We start from the raw sequence: 21,646 nt of genomic DNA on the forward strand, positions 1-21,646 counted from the left end.
ATTTGGGACTATTTTTGCATATAAAAGGCAAATATACAAATTAAACTTTTGGATGGCTTTCAACATATTGAATGGCTTCAATCCACGATATTAAACAGGGAGAAAACAATTGAATTTAGTTTTCATGATCGATATGTGTGAAAGTCCAAAATGCTTTTATTGTTTGTATTATATGTAAACCTAAACCCAAATTACCCTTGAAACCTAAATCCTCCAAGAATTTCAAAACTATCCTAAAGTTTTAAGGAGTTGTATGAAAACCGTTTGTGAAGTAATGTGTTCCCAAATGCTACCTAAAAGATGGTGTATTTAGAAAATTTTATTTCATTAAGATTTTTCATATAATTTCTTAATCAAAACAATAATAAGATAAGATAAAAGAATAAAAATAAAAATGAGATCTTAAATATAAATAGTTACACCCAAACTCTAACTAAAGGTTAAAGAATATAGATGGTCTCTTTATATTTAAAGACATGATCCTAAAGTCGCATCTTATCATCACTTATGACACATTTGCATATATTCATTTTTAGATCAATGTTTGAACTCATTACACATACATAGATATTTTAATTATCGATGTTTATGGTTAATTATAGCATCCTTCATTTTTTTTGCATAAAAAGTTGGATTTTAAAAGAATAAAATAAAAATGACATTTCGAGAAAAATAATTTTTGGTACTCTGTTTAGATGTTGGAAAGTTACCAATAATTATCATTTGCAAAAAATGATATTTTTATTTTTAAAAGGATGATGTGGTAAATTTTAGATAGAAAGGATTATCTTTGAATTCTGCCTATATTTTAGTGAATTTTAATGTGTTTCTTTGATCTAAAGATTTTCAAAATATTCCTAAATAAATATTTTTAATTGATTTTCTTTCTTCAAAATTAAGGGAATTTTTATTAAATCATAAATAAAAAAATCATTTTTATCCTAAACTATAGATAACGCATGATTAATTGATACTAATTTTTATAGGTGTTGTAAGAATACTAATCCTTTTTCGCACGTAACTAACTCCCAAACCCAATCTTATTTTTATAAACCAAAATTGTCTTTTTAATAAACTTTAAACTCGTTTTACTATTTTATTAAAAAAATAAAATTTTTAAGTAGTCAATCACACTAAAAAAAAAAAGATTAATGACGACTCGCTATCTTTTTTATTTTAAAAAATGTTTACATCTAGTAATTGAGTTTTTGGATCGATACGTTATGATAAGCATCTATAAATATTCTTTTGGATTTCATTTAGGTCTAGCGCAACCCATTTATTTGATTTCTATAGTTTGTCTTTTTATATTTTTTATTACTTACTTCTTTGCAAATTCATAATGTTTTCATAAATATTTATTTTTAAAATTTAAATATTTTTTAATCATATCAAACTATTTGAGAATTTAAATTTCTAAATTAAATCTTATCAAAATATTAGAAGATTTAATAATTTTTATAAAGAAAATTAAAAATTCCACCAAACTATTGGTGGATATACCTCAAATTAAATCTTATCATACTATTGAAGGATTTGATGATTTTTATAAAAAATAAAATAAAAATTTCAATTCTACCAAACTATTGAAAATTTTAAATATCAAAATTTAATCTTACCAAACAATTGGAAGATTTAATGATTTTTTTAAACAAATTCATAAATAAATTTTTGAATAAAAATCCTACCAAACTATTGGAGGATGTGCCTCGAAATAAAATCTTATGAACCTATTAGAAGATTTTATTGATTTTAAAAATAATTAATTATTTGGAAATATTAATGAACCTGATGAAGGAGCTTTTTCAAAGTGGAACACTAGTCTCCATGAATACTCTTGAGGTGAAAAAATTTTCTTAATTTACTACTAAATTATTGGAGTAATTTTAAAATTAATTTTTAGTATTAAATTTAGTAAGTAAAAGTACAAATATATTTTAAGGTATGGATAACACAAAATCAACTAATATCATTTTTTGAAGAGCATTGTAAAGGTGTTATAATCTTCCTCACGCGTAACCATACTCCCAGACCTAGTCTTGGTTTCATAGGCTATAATCAACCATTTAAAGATGCCAAGTCAAGTTTGGGACATCTCTTTAAAAAGGGATAGGTTCAATTAGGTGGCTAATCACATCTAAACAAAAAATATTTTAGTGACTTCTAAAATTGTATCTAGCAATAGGTTCACAGATTTATTTGTTATGAGGTTTGATGATTCCATTTGGGATATGCCAAGATTTAAGTCAGTAAATGAATTTGTGTTATTTAAGCCTAACTTAATAAATTCTAAATTTTTCTTTATAGATTTTTATTTTCAAGTGCTTAATACTCTATCATTTATATACATATACATAATATGAGTTCTACACCTGCACTCTATCCCTTAGAAATAAGTAACATACATATGCTTTCGTGAGATTTCATGTCTTCACATGGGCTAACAAAATACTCCCATTGAAATTGAACCATTTTTGCTAGTAGCCTATGATGGGTTAAGATTGGGTATCTTACTAGTCTATCATGGATAATGATATAAGGAACAATTTAGGAACCTTTAAATTGTAAATCCAAATCACTCATATATTAAACCCTAGGAGACCTTATCTGTAAGTAGAGATATGTCATTCCCTTTGTAGAAATAACCCAAAATTATGTTGCATGCCTTTTTGTATATACTTATATTATGCATTAACTTGTTTTATTTTTTTATTGTCTAAATCATGTTCACATCAATAGAATTACAATTATTATTTTATTTATTTATTTATTTATTTATTTTACATTCATTTCATGCTTCTTACTCATTTATAGATCATCATCATTCATGTAATGCATTCATCATATAATATAGAAGTCTTTTACATTATCTGAGGCAGCAATTTAGAATACATGGAAGATCAATTAAAAGCTTTGATCTAGGCGTTAGAACTCAACCAAGAAGAATAAAGACATGACCTATGATAAGTAAAAATGCAAATTACCAACTTGATGGAAATGGTTGAAAATCTTAAAATGGGCTATTCTTAAGAGTCATTATCACTTCCAATTCGTTTATGCGTTAAGTAACCTCTGTATTAAGATTAAAAAGTCTCTCATAGATTATTTCATTTATGATTGTACAAGTCATACTAGTGTATCTGATGCTTAAGAAAAGACCAAGTTAGAAAAAAAAAAGCAAAAAAAATAAGGTTTTCTCTATATATTAGTTTATACCCAAATCCTTATCCCTATAAGATTACTCATCAACAACCTTTTTTAGCATCCCAAACAAAACCTACTTCTATTCAACCCCTACAGATTGGCCCAAAACCCATACTATTTCTTAACTATGAACAACATTTTCCAAAATCTTAGTGCTTATCAGCCCAACCAGCAACCAAGTTTCCTAATGAACCTTGAGATATACTCTTAATTCTACTCCAATACACACACCTATAAGTTAAACAATTATTCAACCTAAAAAATCATCTAGTGAAAAAAAAGAGAGAGCCATTATTGACCTAATCCATATAACTTACACTAAGCTATTTCCACAACCCTTTAAAAACCATTTAATCACAGTAGTTGCTCTAGAGCCACTAAAACTTCATTATAACAAATGATATGATATGGATGCTCGAACTGATTATCATTCTAGGAATATGGGCCATTCAACTAAAAATTGGCTTATTTTCAAACATAAAGTGTAGGGTTTAATTAAAGCTGACATGTTGAGTTTTGAGAATGAAAGAGTCTAAGATTGCTAAGAGTTCATCACATAATCATAATCGTTGAATAACTTATCGATGGTAGTACCATGATCTTGAAGCTGAAATATAGGACCAGATTATTGATTATAGAATTGCTAAAGAAGGTTATTTAGATATTCTTGTCAAAACAGTTATCAATTTTTGTTAAAGTTTTTTCATATAATGTGATAGCATTAAATACATGCATCAATTTATTCACATAAAAACTTTTTTCTTTTTGTATAAATTTGTAGTCTTAGTTCTTAATTATGGTAATAAAGGTTCAAAAGCCTGATCATTAAAGGTTTCAAGGCAATCTACTTGCCATTTGTGTAACACCCATAGAACCAGAATAATATAGTCAAATTGAGAATGTTAAAAAGGCTTAAGATGAAATAAGATGAGATTTGGCTTAGATAATGGAAATGCTGAAATTTTTGGATAAAAGGAAAAAGGTGGAAGAAGCTCACATTCTAAGCATTGAAGAACCCTTACACCTTTTCAGGTTTGGTCCATATCAAGGCCAAAGATCCCAAGGGGTACAATCATAATAAGCACCACTTTTTATGGCATACTCTTATCTTGAAATACCTTCAACATTTGCATAAAGATAGTTCTAAGGGTATAATGCTCATGTTTTGGGTGAAGAGAAATTAGATCCAATCTAAGTTATTGATGATCCTGAATAGCCATAAAAGTTGAAAAAAAGTTCATTTAAAGTAATAGAATATTCATGTTCCCAAAAGAATATGGATCTCATAGAAGAGAGGCTTTCAACTATCAAAAGAATATTTTTTTTATGGATTTATGGATGCAACAGAACTTTGTTTGGTGCCAGATATGGTTATTCCACTTAAGTTCAAGGTTATAGAATTTAAAAGGTATGATGGGACTAAATGTTTGCTAACTCATGTCACTATGTATTGCCAAAAGATGGCTACTCATATACATGATGACAAGCTCTTGACTTATGTATTCCAAAACAATCTTACAAGGTCTACTTGTAAGTGATATGTTCAGTTGGATAGAACTCACATCACTTTGTGGAAAGAACTAATTAGGGCATTTGTTACCCAATATAAATACATCATAAAGTTGGCCTAGATCGATTGTCTTTTAAAAGCATAGAGAATAAAGATGTTAAAAGCTTTAAGGAATATGCCCAGAGATAGAAAGACATCACTGCTCAAGTTCAACCATCTCTAACAGAAAAAAAACTACAATTTTGCTTAACAACACTCTTAAAGCTCCATACTATGAAACAATGATAAAAAATGCAACTAAAAATTTTGCCAACAAGTTTATATTTGGGGACATAATAAAGATTTCCATTAAAAGTGGAAAGCTTAAAAGTGATGATACAGCTATTGTAAAGAAAATTAGTACATCAAGAGGGAAAAAATGCTCAAGCCATGATTTACAAAAAGAAATAGGTTGGAGGCTTTATCCCATGCCATTCTTATTTTATGTACAAGCTTTTACTACCATACCATAAATATCCATACCCATAATCCTTATCTTCATCAACTAGTCCAATAGTTAGGTTTTCATATAAGTCCTTATCCCGAATTTCTTTCTTAATTAATGAGTCATCAAAAAAGTTTAAAAAACAATCATGAAAAAATCCAATTCCAATTCCTAATCTTTTGCCTCTACTAGTAAAGCACCGATACCTTACCTTTGTACCTTTGAAAACAACTCCAAATCCATCAGCGAAAAGTTATGATCCAAGTAGTGAATATGATTATTATATAAGGGTAATTAGACACTCAATTGAGAGATACAGGCAATTGAAAGAGAAAATTAAAGTCTCATCAATAGTGGAACCTTAACCCAAGAGCTTTTTGAATAGTGAAAAATTATTTTAGTATAGGTTGATTTTTCTTAATGTATTGATCATGGGATAATTTTATAAGTTTGTAATAAGTTTTTAATTCTTCAATTTGATTGTTTGAATTATTGCATAACTAATTTTCCAAATGCATATGAAAATTTTCAAGAAATTTAATAATTAATGTTGAGAATGAGCATCTTAAGCTACTCACTAAACATTTCATGATTCATTTAAAACCTTGAGAATCCCTAAGGATAAAAGTTTCACAAACCTTACCCTCACGTGACTATGATGAACTTAAAAGGTTATTAATCTTCATTTGGTCTATAAGCAATAAGATGGTTGATTAATTTGCAAATTTGTTAATATATATGGTACTTTTCTAAGCTTTCTAGATTTTGGTGATTTAATAAATGTGAAGGCTATTTCAAACATTTCACCACCTAGATTCCTCCACAAATCCCAAATTCTCACAAAGCCATCTTTTCTCAATCTGTTCAATGTCTTGATTTGTGCAACATTCTTCTATCTTTCTAGCCCTTTAGCAAGTGGTCTTTCACCCTCATCTAAAGGCAAATTTATTGAAAAACTAAATTAATTAATGTTCTAAATGTTCTTTTAATCATTCTAACTGATGAACATCTGAATGGATTATGAAAAAGAAGATTATTACATTAGGTATCACTTGAGTAGTAAGTTAAAAAAATGCATTTGAGTATGAGTTGCAAAAAAAAAAGTGAAAAAACAAAAAAGAGAGAAGTTGATTGTAACTTGATGCTTTGGAAGTATTCAAATGATTATAAAGAAAACCTTTTCCTAAAAATCATTCTTTAATGAAAATTTCCACATTTTAATGATAAATGGGCATCTTTCATTTTCCATTTAACAAAAAGAAAATTTGTCCATTTGTTATCCTTTTAAGCCAATTGAATTTTCTTTTCTAAATAAACCATAACCAAGGATCACTATATATATTGAAGGGCAAGTATGGCATAGGATAGGAATACCAAGAATTAAAGGGCAATTTTGAAATAGAAAGAGTTCCTAAAATTTTAAACTTAGTGTATCAAAGGTAAAAGTATGCAAAAAAAAAAGAAAAAAGAAAATGGAAAAGAAAAAGAAGAATATGATGAAAAAGCATGTTTTGAGGGAAAATGTCTTTATAAAAAAATGATCTTTAGTTCAATTACCTTTAAACACGTATTTTGGGCCTGTCTATTCCTTCTTTCAAAACCTCAAACCTTGACTTAGGTTACATTTTTGAAAAGTCTATTTTGATCAAAAGTGGGTATTTAAATTGGAGAACTTTCTTTTAGAAAAATCATCAATTTGGTTTTAAATGAACTTTGAGTACCTAAATGCATTGTGGAATGATCAAACAAAAAAGAAAAAGAAAAAAAGAGAAAAAGAAAAATTAAGCTCTATGATGAAAACTCGTAAAGGCAGTCTAAAGTAAGATTGAAGTTTTGAAAGCACTTATGACTTTCCATACATCAAGGATGAGACAAGAAGCACTAAAAGGAAAACATTTTGAATATATAAAGGGATCTTTAAGATGTTTTAAAATCCCAAAGAGATTAATCTCACTATAAAGATTTTCTTTAAAATTTGAGCCTTGTTATTCTTTATACCTAAAAGTTTGAACCTATTATTGTTGGTCTTAACATTTATTAAAATACCACATACTAAGAACTTAAAAGAATGCAAAAATAAATTGGACTTTAAAAGACAATTTTCATTTATAAGCCTAGATGAAGACATTAATATTCTTTTTTTCATTCAGTGGCCAAATCCCATTTTATAATTATGATCATGATGTGCCAAACCATTTGTCCTTTTGGAAAGACTAAGTTGTGATCCATCACATTCATTTTAGGTAGTAATCATTAGTTCACAAGAGATATGATCTCATGTTTTGAAACAAAAATGAAATTTTGATGCATTTTCATCTTAATCATGGAAAATAAATTATGCAGGGTAATTTTTTATTGTCATTCAATAAGTTTGAGATAAGATTATAAACATTTTATAGAAATGAAGTTCTAACAACCTTTTTGGGGCAATTACTCTTGCATTCTTTTGTGAGTTTTGAAAAAAAATTCAAATTTGAATTGTTACATTATGATAAATAGAAGAAAGATGATTTTGAAACCAATATAAAAAGAGTGACTTTTCTAGGTCAAGTAGAATCATTGTATTCAATATTGCATTTGCACTGTTATTCATGCATTTATATTATATGATGAGTATATAGATGATTATTTTGAACGTTGCATTTGCATTATCGTTTGAACCATGTTTGTATTATTTGGTGAGTATATAGATCATTGTTTTGAGTATTGTATTTGCATCAATATTTGGACCATGCATTTGCATTTTTTGGTAAATATTTGAATCTTTATTTTGATAATTTCATTTGCATCATGGTTTAGACATGCATTTGTATCATAGTTTAAACATGCATTTGCATCATGTGGTAAACATTTGAATCATAATTTAGAGTATGACATTTGCATTGTTGTTTAGGAAATATATTTGCATCATTTAGTAAGAATCTGAATTGTCACATTTTTATCATTTATAAGGTATTTGCATTATTATCATGGCATTTATCATTTACAAAACTTGACTTCAGGAGGAAGAAATTTTTTTACTTTTGAATTTTCAAATGAGGAAAATTTTTCAACATGAGATTTAAATCCTTATATGATGAGAATTTTTCAACATGAGATTTGTATCATCAAATGAGAAAAACTTTTTCAAAATGAGATTTTGAATTCTCAAATAAAGAAGATCTTTTATGATAAGATTTTTTGGATGAGTAAAACAACTTTTTCAAAATGAAATTTTGAATTCTCAAATAAAAAAGATCTTTTATGATAAGATTTTTTGGATGAGTAAAACATTCCAAACTTTTAAAATGATAGAGCCCTTTTTTAAAAAAAGCTTTTTTCAAAGATAGGCATATTTATAAGACCTTTGAACAACATATATAAAACCTCTGGCCATGATCTTCAAAATCTCCAAGTAGCTTTTCCAAATTTTAAAGTTATGGAGCCTTCATTTTCAATGAGCTTTTCCATGTTAAGAATGATTTGTAAGTTCTTTGAGCAAAATCTCTAAGAATTTTCAAATATGAATCTTAGAGTTTTCAAATGTAAATCTTTGAATTTTGGATAGGAACCTTTAAGATTTTTCAAATCTGAAGCTTTGGATTTTGGATGCGAATTTTTAAAATTTATCGAACATGAATCCTGAAATTCTAGATGTGAATCTCCAAAATTTTCAAATGAAAATATGTGAAATTTTGGGTGTGAATCTCTAAAAATTTTCAAATGTGAAACTTTAGATTTTGGATGTGAATCTTTATGGTTTTTTGAATGAGAATTTTTGAAAATTTAGATGTGAATTCCTATAGTTTTTTTAACAAGAATCTTGAAAATTTTGGATGTGAATCTCTAAAGTTCTTTTAATCAGAATTTTTAAAATTTTGGATGTGAATCTCTGATACTTTTTCAAATGTGAATATTTGAAATCTTTTATGCAAATCTCTAAAAATTTTTTCGAATGAGTATCTTTGAATTTTTTATATGACTCTCTAATACTTTTTGAATAAGAAGCTTTGAAACTTTAGAAATGAATCTGTAAACTTTTTTTTAAATAAAAATCTTTGAGCCTCTAAGACTTCTCAAATGAAAATCTTTAAAATTTTGGATGTGAATCTCTAAAAGTTTTTTGGATGTGAATCACTAACAAAAATCTTTCAAATGTGAATATTTGAATTTTGTAAGTGAGTTTAGAATTTTTTATATGGATTTCTAAAAATTGCAATTACAAGTCTTTAGAATGGAAAAATTTTGAAATTTCATTTGCAAATCTTCAATTTTTATAAATCTTTGAGTTCTTTGAGACCTTGCAAATTTTTAAAATCTTGCTAACCTTTGAATTTCAAAATGTGAACTTTTAAATTTAATTGTGAATCTTTAAATTTCAAATTGTGAAGCTTTGAATTTCATGTTAGGAATCATTGAATTTCAAATTACAAATTTTTATTTCAATTGAGAATCTCTAAGTTTTTATTTTGAGTCACAACCAGATGTAATAGATGTTTATATTTTTGTACAATTCTTGTTTCACAAAAAATGTATAAAGAGAGAGTTGCAAACATTGCATTTTGTCAGGAGTTTTGAAACTTTTGAAACTCAAATGCTTTTAGATTTTGGATCCATTAATCAAGATTTTGAGCTTGTTTAATTAGCGTTGAATTTAGGTTAAGTTTTGAAAATGGAGTGCTAAGTGAGGGTTAAGGTTTCAATCATGATTTTAGCATAGTTTTCTAGTTTCATTCTGGGTTTTCCAAACATAGGGAAAAAAGAAAAAAATCAACACCAAAGTCCCTTCGTAATAACACCAACCAGCCTCTTAACAAGGGCTTTTTATTTTTCTCTTAAACCATTCCCAATTTGAAACTAGAGGTTAAAGTGACAATGCCATTTTATTGTTCACCTTGACTGAGCATCCCTTATTTCATCTTGGCCCATAATTTTGCCCTCTGTAAAGCTTTATATCTTTAGTACTAATTTTTATTTCCCAAAAAATGGTAATTAAACCTTCCAAGATTGACAAGAAAATCGCGTAAAATGCGAAACTCTGGTAGCTCTTAGATAAGTACTCCCAAATCTTAAGCGTTGTACCTAACAACATGGGTTTGAACCAACTTTAGAACATTTGGAAAGGTCTCCAAGCTGACTCAATTGTTCTCATGGTTGATAAAAGCTGTGGCACAACCAATAAAAAGGAATAATAGGCCGTCACCGAATGGTAAAAGACTAATGGTAGTATCGTATAATGAAGGAATGGAAGCATTCCATTGCTTTTAAGATTAAAGTTACTGGTGGTCGGTGCCTTGAATAAATAGAAGCTAAAAGAAGTAGCGAGCACAGGTGGTCAAATGACAATCGATGGAGGTAACGATGTTCTTATGTCATGATCTTAAAAGGGAACCATGAATCCTACATCGGCTATATACTAGAGTGGTCTTGGGATATAAGGGTCTACACATTTCTTTCCTTGTGAGGTGCTTTTTGTGGGATAAAATCGTGAGGTCGAAGGGGCCAAAATGGATAATACCATATAAAGGTGTGAATCGTGATAGGTAAGCTGATCTGGGATGTCAGATAAGTGCATCCCAAGTCCTAGAGCTGCGTAAGCCTGGAGGTTGAGTCTCGACCTGTGACACTTGTTTGGTACCTGAAGTTTTGGTCTGCTAAGAGGAAAAAAAAAATAAAAAGGGTTTATTTGTTTGAAAGAGTTGACCCAGATTGGAAGACTTGACCTAAAAACCAAAATAATTAATCTTTGGCCTGACCCAAATCTTGGTCTAGACCTAGATTTAAGTTGGCTAGCCTAAAGTTAGATCCAAGCCCAGATTTAAATTGATTATGCCAAGCTTTCATAGCTTTTCACCATGCTTGAATTTGGATCAGGTCGAGATATTCTTTTCGATTTCATTTTAGGTCTAACCCTACCATTTGGAAAATTTCTATAGTTTCTCTTTATATTTATTTTATTGCTTACTTTTTTGCATGAATAATTAAATTCATAATCTTTTCAAAAGTATTTTTATAAAATTTAAATTTTTTAATCTTACCAAATTATTGAAAGATTTAAATTTCTAAATTAAATCTTATCAAATTATTGAAATATTTAATGATTTTTATAAAAAACTAAAAAAATCCCACTAAACTATTAGGAGATGTGCTTCAAATTAAATATTACCAAATTATTAGAAGATTTAATGATTTTTTTTTAAAAAAAAATTAATCTTACTAAACTATTAGAGGTTTAAATATCCTAGTTAAATCTTACTAAGCTATTAGAAGATTTAATGATTTTTTAAACAAATTCATAAATAATTTTTTGAATAAAAATACTACTAAATTATTGGAGGATGTGTCTTGAAATAAAATCTTACCAAACTATTAGAAGATTTTATTGATTTTAAAAATAATTAATTATTTAAAAATATAAATGAATCCAATGATAAAAGCCTCTTCATGGTGGAACATTAATCTCTATGAATACTCCTGAGGTAAGGAAATTTTCTTAATTTGTTACCAAATTAATGGAGTAATTTCAAGATTAATTTTCAATCTTAAATTTACATGGTAAAAATACAAATATGTTTTAAAGGTTGGATAACATGAAATCAACTAGCAACATTTTTTGGATGGGTATTGTGAGAGTGCTATAAACTTCTATACACGCAACCGTACTTTCAAATCTAATCTTGATTTGTTTATTAGAACACACCTTTTAAAGATACATGAGTCAAACTTGGTATATTTCTTTAAAAGGAGACAGATTTAATTAGGTGGCTAATTGCACCTAAACAAAAAAATATCGATGGTGACTTTTTAAGTTGTGTCTAGCAATAACTTCACAAATCTATATGTTATGACACCAATGCTCCATAAGAACTTCCATATGTAGACACCTAATTTTGTTTGAGTAAATTTTGGCCAGTTATGAAGCTCTTAAAATTTGACCCAGTTCAAATCTAATATTTCTCAAATTTTGACAAGTTCTCAAAATCGATTTGGAACTAATCTAACCCAAAATACCTTAGGGTCAAGTTTGATTCAATCTAGTCAAACAAAGTCAAATTTGATCAAAATTGGTCAAAATCAATCAAATCGAGTTAAACTTTGTTCAATTTTTCAAAATTCGAAACCAAATGGGACTAATAGGGTTTGAAATTGGGATTTGTGATTTTAAAGCATTGAAAAACTTGAATGTACTTCAAGAAAAGTAAAATTATTAAAATACCCTTTAGGGGTATTTTCATAATTTGACCTTCTCAAAAAAATCAATCAAATCGAGTTAAACTTTGTTCAATTTTTCAAAATTCGAAACCAAATGGGACTAATAGGGTTTGAAATTGGGATTTGTGATTTTAAAGCATTGAAAAACTTGAATGTACTTCAAGAAAAGTAAAATTATTAAAATACCCTTTAGGGGTATTTTCATAATTTGACCTTCTCAAAATTCAATTTTCGTGAAAACTTATAAATCATGATGATTTTTTGTGTATTAAAAATCTTGATCACATTTAGAAGATATAAAATTACTAAAATAACCTCAAAAGTATTTTCATAAATTGACCTTCTCGAGGTTAAATTTTCGCTAAAAGCTTCAGATCATGATTTAATATTATTTGATTATTTTTAATGTATTGAAAACCTTTATTGTATCTTAGAATATATGAAATCACTAAAATATCTTTTAGAAGTATTTTTGTAATTTGACCTTCTCGAAGATGGTTTTTCGCGAAACATTCCAAATCATATTTTTAAATTATTTGATGATTTTTGGTGCATTAAAATCATTGATTTCACCTTGACAGGTATTAAATTACTAAAATACCTCTTAAAGGTAATTTCGTAATTTAACCTTCCAAAGGTTGAATTTTCATGAAAACTTTTAGATCATGATTTCATAATATTTTAGGATTTTTGTTACTTTAAATCATATAAATGAAGAAGGGGTCATATTTCTCCAAGAAAATTGCTTAGAAATTGAAAACTTTTCTAATGGGGGGTAGAATGGCCTTTTGAACTAGTTCTAATAGCGTTAAAAATGTAATCTTTGGCCTTAAACATTCAGAGCCATGGGATGATCTTGAAAGGCTGGATTCAATGGTAAAAGATAGCTCATTGCAAAACAAAACAAAGGAGAAAGGATAACCATTAGATGAAGATTTGATCCAAAGGCTTGCATACATTTAGAATGAGATATTTACTTTTCATGAAAGAGGCTGGGAATTGACATTTAAAGAGAGGAGCTGGGATTCATGTAACAATAATGGAGGAAAAAAAAAAGAAAAAAAATTCTTGGAGGCCTTGGCAGAGGTATAATTCTTACTAGCATTTATTTTGTATTTCATTACATTCCATTGCATTTTCGTATTGTTTCATGGTGTTTATCTTTCAATTTTTCTGTTTTTGTGAAGAAAATCCATAGTTTTTCATCTTTTTTCATCCAAGCTTGGTTTAAGAATTCATCCAACTAAATAATAGTTCAAATTGAAATCAAAAAGATCAAGTAATAAAAAACCAAAAATCACCAGTTAAAGCCATTGGAGGTTCGGCCAACCTTACTTTTCCCATGGCCGAACCTACTTTTGTTTCCCTTTAAATGTTTTTCTTAATTCTAAAAATGTTTATGATAATTAAATTGTTAGTTTACTTATTATTTGCATGAATTTTGATTAGTTTATTGATGTATGTTTGGTATTTGGCTATTGTTCTTGTTTTTATGGTTTTCTTACTATTTTAATTTGTTACATGTGTGATAAAATTCTTTGCATGATAAAAATGTCATGATAAAAAATAAATAAAATGTTTTGATTTTAATTTTCCTTGTTTTCAAAGAATTCAAAAACAAAAAAAATGTGTGTGTGTTGTATTTCATGTATATTTAACTATGTCATCTATTTTTAATTGTTGTTATTTGTCTTATTTTTAATAATTGTTAGGTATCTAAGATAGGGGTATTTTAGGAAAATGTAAAAGGCTTGTATGTTTTTTCACACACACTCACATTCACATTGCATTCAAAGCTTATACCTAGACTCTAACCCTATATATTTAAGAGGAAGTAAAGTAACTACACTTTCGTAAGGTGTAAACCTTCACAATGGCTAGCGAAACATTCTCATTTAGATTGAACCATTTTCACTCGTAACTTGTAATGGGTGATATCGAGGTGTCTTATTAGTTTATGATAGATGATGATGTAAGAAATAATTTGAGAACCTCTAGATGCATCAATTCCCAACCTAGCATACAGTGAACAATAAAGAGTCAACCGTAAATAGATTCTTGTCACACCTATTCTCTAGAAATAACATGAAATAAGTCACAAGAAAGAACACTCTAATACAATTTGCATTTAGGGGTAATAATGGTGCGAATAAGACTAAAATTAAAAAAAAAAAAGAAAAAAATGAATAATAAAAAAAAAGCATTCTTTCAAAAAAAAATTTTAACATGCAATTAATTCGCTTGATGTTTGTCCAAAGTGTGCATCTTCAAAAAAATTTTAAAATAAAATTTATTTTTACTATACAACAAAAAAAAAAGATAAAAAAATCCAAAATAACAAAACAAATTTTTTCAATAAAAAAAAGGAAAATTTTTTGTTTATTGGCCAAAGAAAAAAATAAAAACATATATAAAAGAAAAAAAACCTTTGAATCCTAGTCATTCTGTGTAGAATAAACAAAATGTGTATTCTTAAATTTTTTCCTTTCTAGAAAATGAAAAAAATAGACTCAAGGTTATTTTGTTCCTTCCATTTCATTTGATCATGTTTGCATACATTCACATGTTTTTGCAGTTGAAAATAACAAGATAGCATAAACACTCCATTTCATGTAAATATTAATAGATAATACATATATTTCCTCTTATGTACATCTTAATAGATAGTATATGCATTCCATATCATGCACATGTTAAGGATAAGTGTTAATCTCAGTAGGTTTGCATAACATAAGCATTGCATTTCATGTAGACATATCTTATGCATATAATATGGCATGCATCTCATATAAGTATGTTGCATCAGTCATAGGTATACATCTTATTACTCATGAAGTATGTCATTGCATCTCATGCATAAGCATCCATGAATGGTAGGATGTTGTAAAACATGCATTGTATAAATTACATTTCATGAGAACATATCCCACCACCCATGCAACATTACATTTCTTGCATAACATTCATAAGTGATGAAATTTTTATCATTTAAGGCTTTATACATATGAAAATCCATTATCTTAGGCATTTTTGTATTTTATGACATTTTTTTTTGCATCATATTCATACATGTTATTGCGTGATGCAAATTAGCATTTGTTTTATGGCATTCATTTATAAGAATAATGCCATGAACTTGTGGTTAAAACCCCTAAAATAAAATATCTTGGAAATGGGCATTAAAAGGGCAAAAATGAGAGATCAATTGAAGGTAAGGATCAACACGTTAGAATTGAATTAGGAGGAATTTGGGCTCTAGCTTTGAGAGATGAAGCAATATATCACTCAAAGGAATACCTTTAAATAAACCAACCTAAATATATGAAATAAACCAACCTAAATATATGAGGGAATTTAAAAGGTTTCCTTTCAAACAAAAATAATAAAATTTGACATGCATGTTATGCATCATTTATTTGAACATTGTTTTTATGCCAACTAAAGATAAGGAATGGTGATTATAAATATACTCTCATAAAAGCTTCGAAGCAAAAAGATATCTTTAAAAATCTTATCTAAATATTAGAGGATTTGCTAATGAATTATCTTTTAAGGCCAACAATAAAATTCACATCATGTGCTTATAACTTTTGGTAATTGATAAAAGGTTTAAGGATAACGCATCTTCAAGAGTCATAGAGAATAAGAATGCTAATCGGATTGGAAAGGTGGAAAAGGCACAGGAAGAGATAAGGGAAATAGTTGCGAGAATGTAGCAAAAAACTAATAGGCAATTTGAAAAATTGAAACAAATATTGGTAGGACATTCAAAAGGAAAAAGGATTCCAAAAACACATGGGGTAGGGGAAGAAATAATTGTTGAAGAATCATTGTATCCATCAAGATTTAAATACCCTGATATTTAGAATCTTCATGTTTCTCAGGAACCCCTGACAGGTCATCAACCATATGCTTGCACTTTTGTAAGGCCTCTCCGGTTCAAATAAACATTAACCTAGGTCTCCTCTTTTTAAACTTGTCACTGTGCCCAATCTAGATTATCTAAAAGAATGGAAGAAATTGAAAAGGGTACTAGAGCTAGTAAAAAACACAGAGATGAAAAACAACTATGACTTGCTAGAAAAGAGTCTAAAAGCCATCGAAAGGCATGATGTGTATGTAAATTTTGATGCTAATGAGCTGAGTTTAGTGCTTAATCTAGTCATACTGACCAACTTTAATGTTCTAGACTTTGAGAAGTACAACATAACAAAATGTCCTTCGATACACATCACTATGTACTGTTAGAAAATGATGGGCCATACTCATAATGACAAGTTGTTGATTCATTGTTTTCAAGATAATCTCATCGAGTCCATAATAAAGTGGTATGTTCAATAGAACTAAAGTAAAATTCACTCATGGCAAAATCTAGCTAAGGCCTTTATAGCATAATACAAACATGTGGTAGACATGGTGCCAAATAGATTGACCTTACAAAACATAGAGAAAAGACCTACTAAGACTTTCAAGGAATATGCTCACTAATGGAAAGATATCACAGCTCAGGTTTAACCGCTGTTAATAGAGAAAGAAATTATGGTACTTTTTATGAGTACTCTGAAGGCCCTTTGCTTTGATAACTTGGTTGGTAATGCCCTAAAAAACTTTGTCGGCATGGCAATATCGAGGGAGATGATTGAAAATGCAATCAAGAATGGTAAGATTGATTAACAAGAGGCCTCTATTGTGAAGAAAACCCTAGCCTTCAAACAGGAAAAAGTTAGAGACCCATGCAGTTACTATTAGAGGCCTTTCACCCAAACCTTTCATCCCTTACCCATACTCGACCCATTCCTTCTATTATCCTTCGACTAATTAAATGTCTCAAATACCATACCCCTATCAACCAATACTTACATAAGCTTTTCATCCTATGTTTCAAACCCCAATTATTCCACCCACCACTAGACTAGTCTCAAGGTCCAATAACCAGACAAGTGGTTACAGGAAAGCACAAGTTCACCAAGAAAAAAGTCATATTAACCTGATTCTTATGTCATATGCTGAGTTATTCCCAAAACTCAAATAAAGTCATTTGGTATCATTTGTTCATTTGGAACAATTGAAACCTTATATCCCAAATGGTATGATGTCAATGCTCATGTGATTACCATAATGGAAACATAGGTTATTCCATAGAAATTTACTCTATGTTCAAGCATAAGATTCAAAGTCTGATCAGAATAGACTCAATAACTTTTGATAAGCCAAAGAGGTTGAACGTCAAATTTGAACCAAAGTGTATAAATGTAATTTTGAGATAAGCCAAAGTTGATTGGGAATGACTTTCTTGAATTTTTGTTAAGGGTTACTTTGATTTTTTTTTTTTTTTACGTATGATGCATTTTCATGGTATCTCCATTTTCATCAACTTGAATAGTTATTTTCTTTTACATATGTCTCCTTTAATATTATCTTTCTATTTATTCTTAAAGGATTAAATGTTTAATTGATTTTTATAAGATTTTGATTAATGGATATGAATAAAGCCTCATATAAATAATTTTTAAAAAAATAAAAAAATAAATAGAAAAGAAACTGCCTTGAAAAATGAAGAGAGAAGACAAAAGAAAAAAAAAAAAAGAGTTTTTATTTGTAATAAAAGGTGAAAGGAGTCTCAAAAGAGTTGGTGATCATTATTAGAAATAAACTCACCAAATACCTTCACATATTTTCCAAAACAAATGATTTGATAGCACCAACATATATATAGTTTTACATGTCAAGATGTTGCTAAAATATAAAATTTTAGATGATTTTTAGTGTTTTTCATGTTATTTTCATGATTTTAGGTTTTTTAAGCTCAAGACTTCATTTCAAGCAAGCCATGCATACAACAAGGAAGATATTCGACCCAATTATGAAAGCTCAACACCACCCACCTTGATCCACACATGCAATTTAAATCTCACTTGGAATCCATCATATTCGACCAAGCTAGAATTTTGAGCCAAACATGCCTTCTTTCTTAGCCATGAATAAAATAAGTTGCACAAAGACTCTATCATATTCAAACTTGCAAAGAATAAGAACAAGTTACAAGATGATGGACTCTACAAGCTCAATCCATTTAGCTAATGCAATTTCAAATGAGTTACCATATATTTTTTCACAATGAGGGCTAGGTGCATTCGACCAAGATGTGTTTTAAGTTAACCATGAAATTTGTTACTTACCCTTGAAGAAATTAATTTAGAGTAAAATTTTATCCATTTGAAATTCAAAACTTGGATAAAAATCCATTTGCTCTTGAAACTTTAAGCCTTAGCCGAATCCAATGAAAGAGATTATCTAAAATTTGATCAAGATGCAATTAAAAGCCAATATTGATCCACCAAGAATCTATTCGACCAAAAACACTTAAGCATAGAGAGTCTCATTCAGCCATGAAGCTTCAAAGATCAAGATTAAGCTCATCCAATTGTATTTGAATAGAAATTAAACACTTGTGAAGCCTATCCTTCATGGCCAAACCCTCCACTATAAATAGATAAGCCATTCACTCATTTTCATCATCCCTCACTTTTCTCCTATTTTCTCTTTTTTTAGTTCTTTAGGTAAGTTATTAGCTTAAGTGACAGATTTGCCAATAACCACAAAGCTTTTGTTTTCTTTAAATTCTTTAATTCAAGAAATATTATTTCTAAGATCTTTCTTTTCTTGTTTACAAGTTTACAAATGTTGTTTTTCTTTTCTTTAAATTCGACAAGTATTATTTTCCAAGATCAATCAAAATTTTCTTTATTTTCTTTGTAAGATTTGACCTACATTGATTTTCTTATTCTTTAAATTCTTTTGATGCAATCTTTATTTTCTTTACAAGCATTCGACCTATTCCATTTTCTTTACTTCGTAATATTTTAATCTTTGTTTTATTAGATCTAGCTTTTTGCATTAGTCTTTTATTTCTCAAGTGACAATTTGTGAAGTTAAGAATCCTACCTACACATCTCTTTTAATCTTTACTTGATCATTTTAACCCAAAACCTTAAATTTTCTTTTGTTTAGATATAAACCATGTGCTTTTGGTACTTATGAACATTATATTCTATAATCACTAAGGAGATGATACTAGAGTACTCCACTTTATTACTTGTCTGTGCACTTGTAGGCTCTATACGAAAAGCAGCAATTAAGTTTTTAAAGTTGGTTGGAGATTATAGCGGTGTTTGCAATATCAATAAAGAATTCCTAAGCTTTTATAATCTAAACTTTTTTCTTTCGTTTAATTATTTTTCTTTTACTTTTCTTTGATTTTTTCTTGTTTACATGCACAAATCCAAAAGTGTTGACCTAGCTCCTATTGATCAAGAAACTAAAAAAACCTTTAAAAACAAAAGAAGAAAAGAACAATCAACACACCCTACACCAACTCTAATGGCAAATGCAAACAATAAAGGGCAAAAAACATAGTTCCAATGTAAATGGTTTTCAACCATCCATTAGAAGACTAGCTATTCAAGCCAACAATTTTGAAATCAAGCCTTCAATCATACAACTAGTCCAAACTTCTATGTAGTTTGGAAAGTTACCAAACAATGATCCAAATCTCCACCTTTCTAACTTTCTTGAATTATGTGACACTTTTTGCTATATGGTGTTTCTAACAAAGCTATTAAACTAAGATTGTTTCCTTTCTCTTAGGGACAAGGTAAAAAATTGGTTGTCTTTTTTACCACCTGGTTTAATTACAACTTAGGATGACTTGGTTCAAAAGTTCTTAGCAAAGTTTTTCTCACCAACAAAAACTGCCAAGTTAAGGAATGAGATCACCCATTTTCTTTAAGCTGATGGCGAAACTTTATATGATGGATGGGATAAATTCAAAGAGCTGCTAAGAAAATACCCATATCATGGTCTACCCTAGTGGCTCCAAATCCAGATATTGTACAATAGTCTCACACCACCTATGAGAACCACTTTAAATTCAGCTGCTAAAGGGCCAATAATAAGCAAGACTCCTAAGAAAGTAAATGAGCTCATAGAAGAAATGGTTGCTAATAATTACTAGTGGGGCATGAAAATAAATGTTAGTAAAAAGTCTACTAGTTGATTTACGATTGATGTTATTACTTTAATTAACTCCTAATTAGCCACATTTACAAAAAAAACTGAAGTCTTAGGAAATCAATCCCAAGCCAGCCTTGTAAATGTTATAAAAGCCCTTTTATCTCATGTGACATACGTGAAGGACCCCATTCTTTAAAAAGATATCAATTTAGGGTAGTACCAGTCCAATACATCTGACAATCCAATCCTAACAACAATCCCTATAGCAACACTTATAATCTTGGATGGTGAAAACACCCAAACTTTTATTGGAACCACTAACCCACTAATAACCAAAACAACAAGTACACCCCAATCCACTAAATTACAATCCACCCCAAGAAAAGAAACTTACCTTTGAGGACATGTTGACCTAGTTGATGTAAGTTAACAATGCTAATATCCGAAGTCAAGATGCATCAACAAAAAATAAAAAAAAATACCAAATAGATCAACTTGCCCAAGCCATAGCAAATTACCTTGTAGGTACCTTACCTAACAATACTAAAACCAATCCAAAAAGGTAAGACAAGAGGGGATGTAATGTAATCTATTCTTTAAGAGATGTTAGAATGGATGATTCTAATAAAGAAGATGATAAACCCATAGTAGTAAACTTACCCAGCTTTATAAGATAACCTAAAGTAGATTTTATAAGAAATGATGATATTTTGGAGGACAATGAGCTGCTGAGATTTGGTAGAGAATTTCCAAAAAGGTTTTGACCTCATGGCATTAGAAATCCTTAAAGACATTAAAACTTATAAAAAAGATCCTGAAAAAAAAGAATGCTAAAATGGATTATGAAGAAAATCCAGAAGAGTACATTAAAGGGTCTTTTAAAAAAGGGTAAATGTTGTTACAAGTAAGAAGAGCACTACTAGAGAGCATTCAGTCTAAACTTGAAGAGATAGTCCAAAGTGAGCCTATTCAAAATGATAAAAAAGAATGGGCAATTCAAAAAGAATAAAAGGTTTAAGAAGAAGTTCAACCAAGGCCAAGGATGACTACTAGAATATATGGTAGTGTTTTAACGTAGCACCACCTATCACAAGGTTTATTCAAAAGAAGTTGTTTAAAAAATTAAAAGAAGTCATGTTCTTAAAATATTACGGTCCTAAACTTCAGCAACTTTTACCTAAAAACCAAAAAGATCCAAGGAGTTTACTATACCTTGCAAAAATGGAAAGTTAAAATTCTTTAAT

The 21,646-nt window shown here is 28.9% G+C and overlaps 1 non-coding gene across 1 annotated transcript; it reads right to left on the reverse strand.

The window, feature by feature from the left end:
• Positions 1–20,145: 20,145 nt before the first annotated feature.
• Positions 20,146–20,252, reverse strand: LOC149511902 (small nucleolar RNA R71). Its single transcript, XR_016333438.1, has one exon. It is a non-coding gene; the product is annotated as a small nucleolar RNA R71 (small nucleolar RNA).
• Between the last annotated feature and the right edge of the window lie 1,394 nt (positions 20,253–21,646).

This window comes from Durio zibethinus, chromosome 24 (genome assembly GCF_047325235.1).
Source record: "Durio zibethinus cultivar Kanyao isolate XHJ-2024 chromosome 24, ASM4732523v1, whole genome shotgun sequence".
Classification (NCBI taxonomy): Eukaryota; Viridiplantae; Streptophyta; class Magnoliopsida; order Malvales; family Malvaceae; genus Durio; species Durio zibethinus.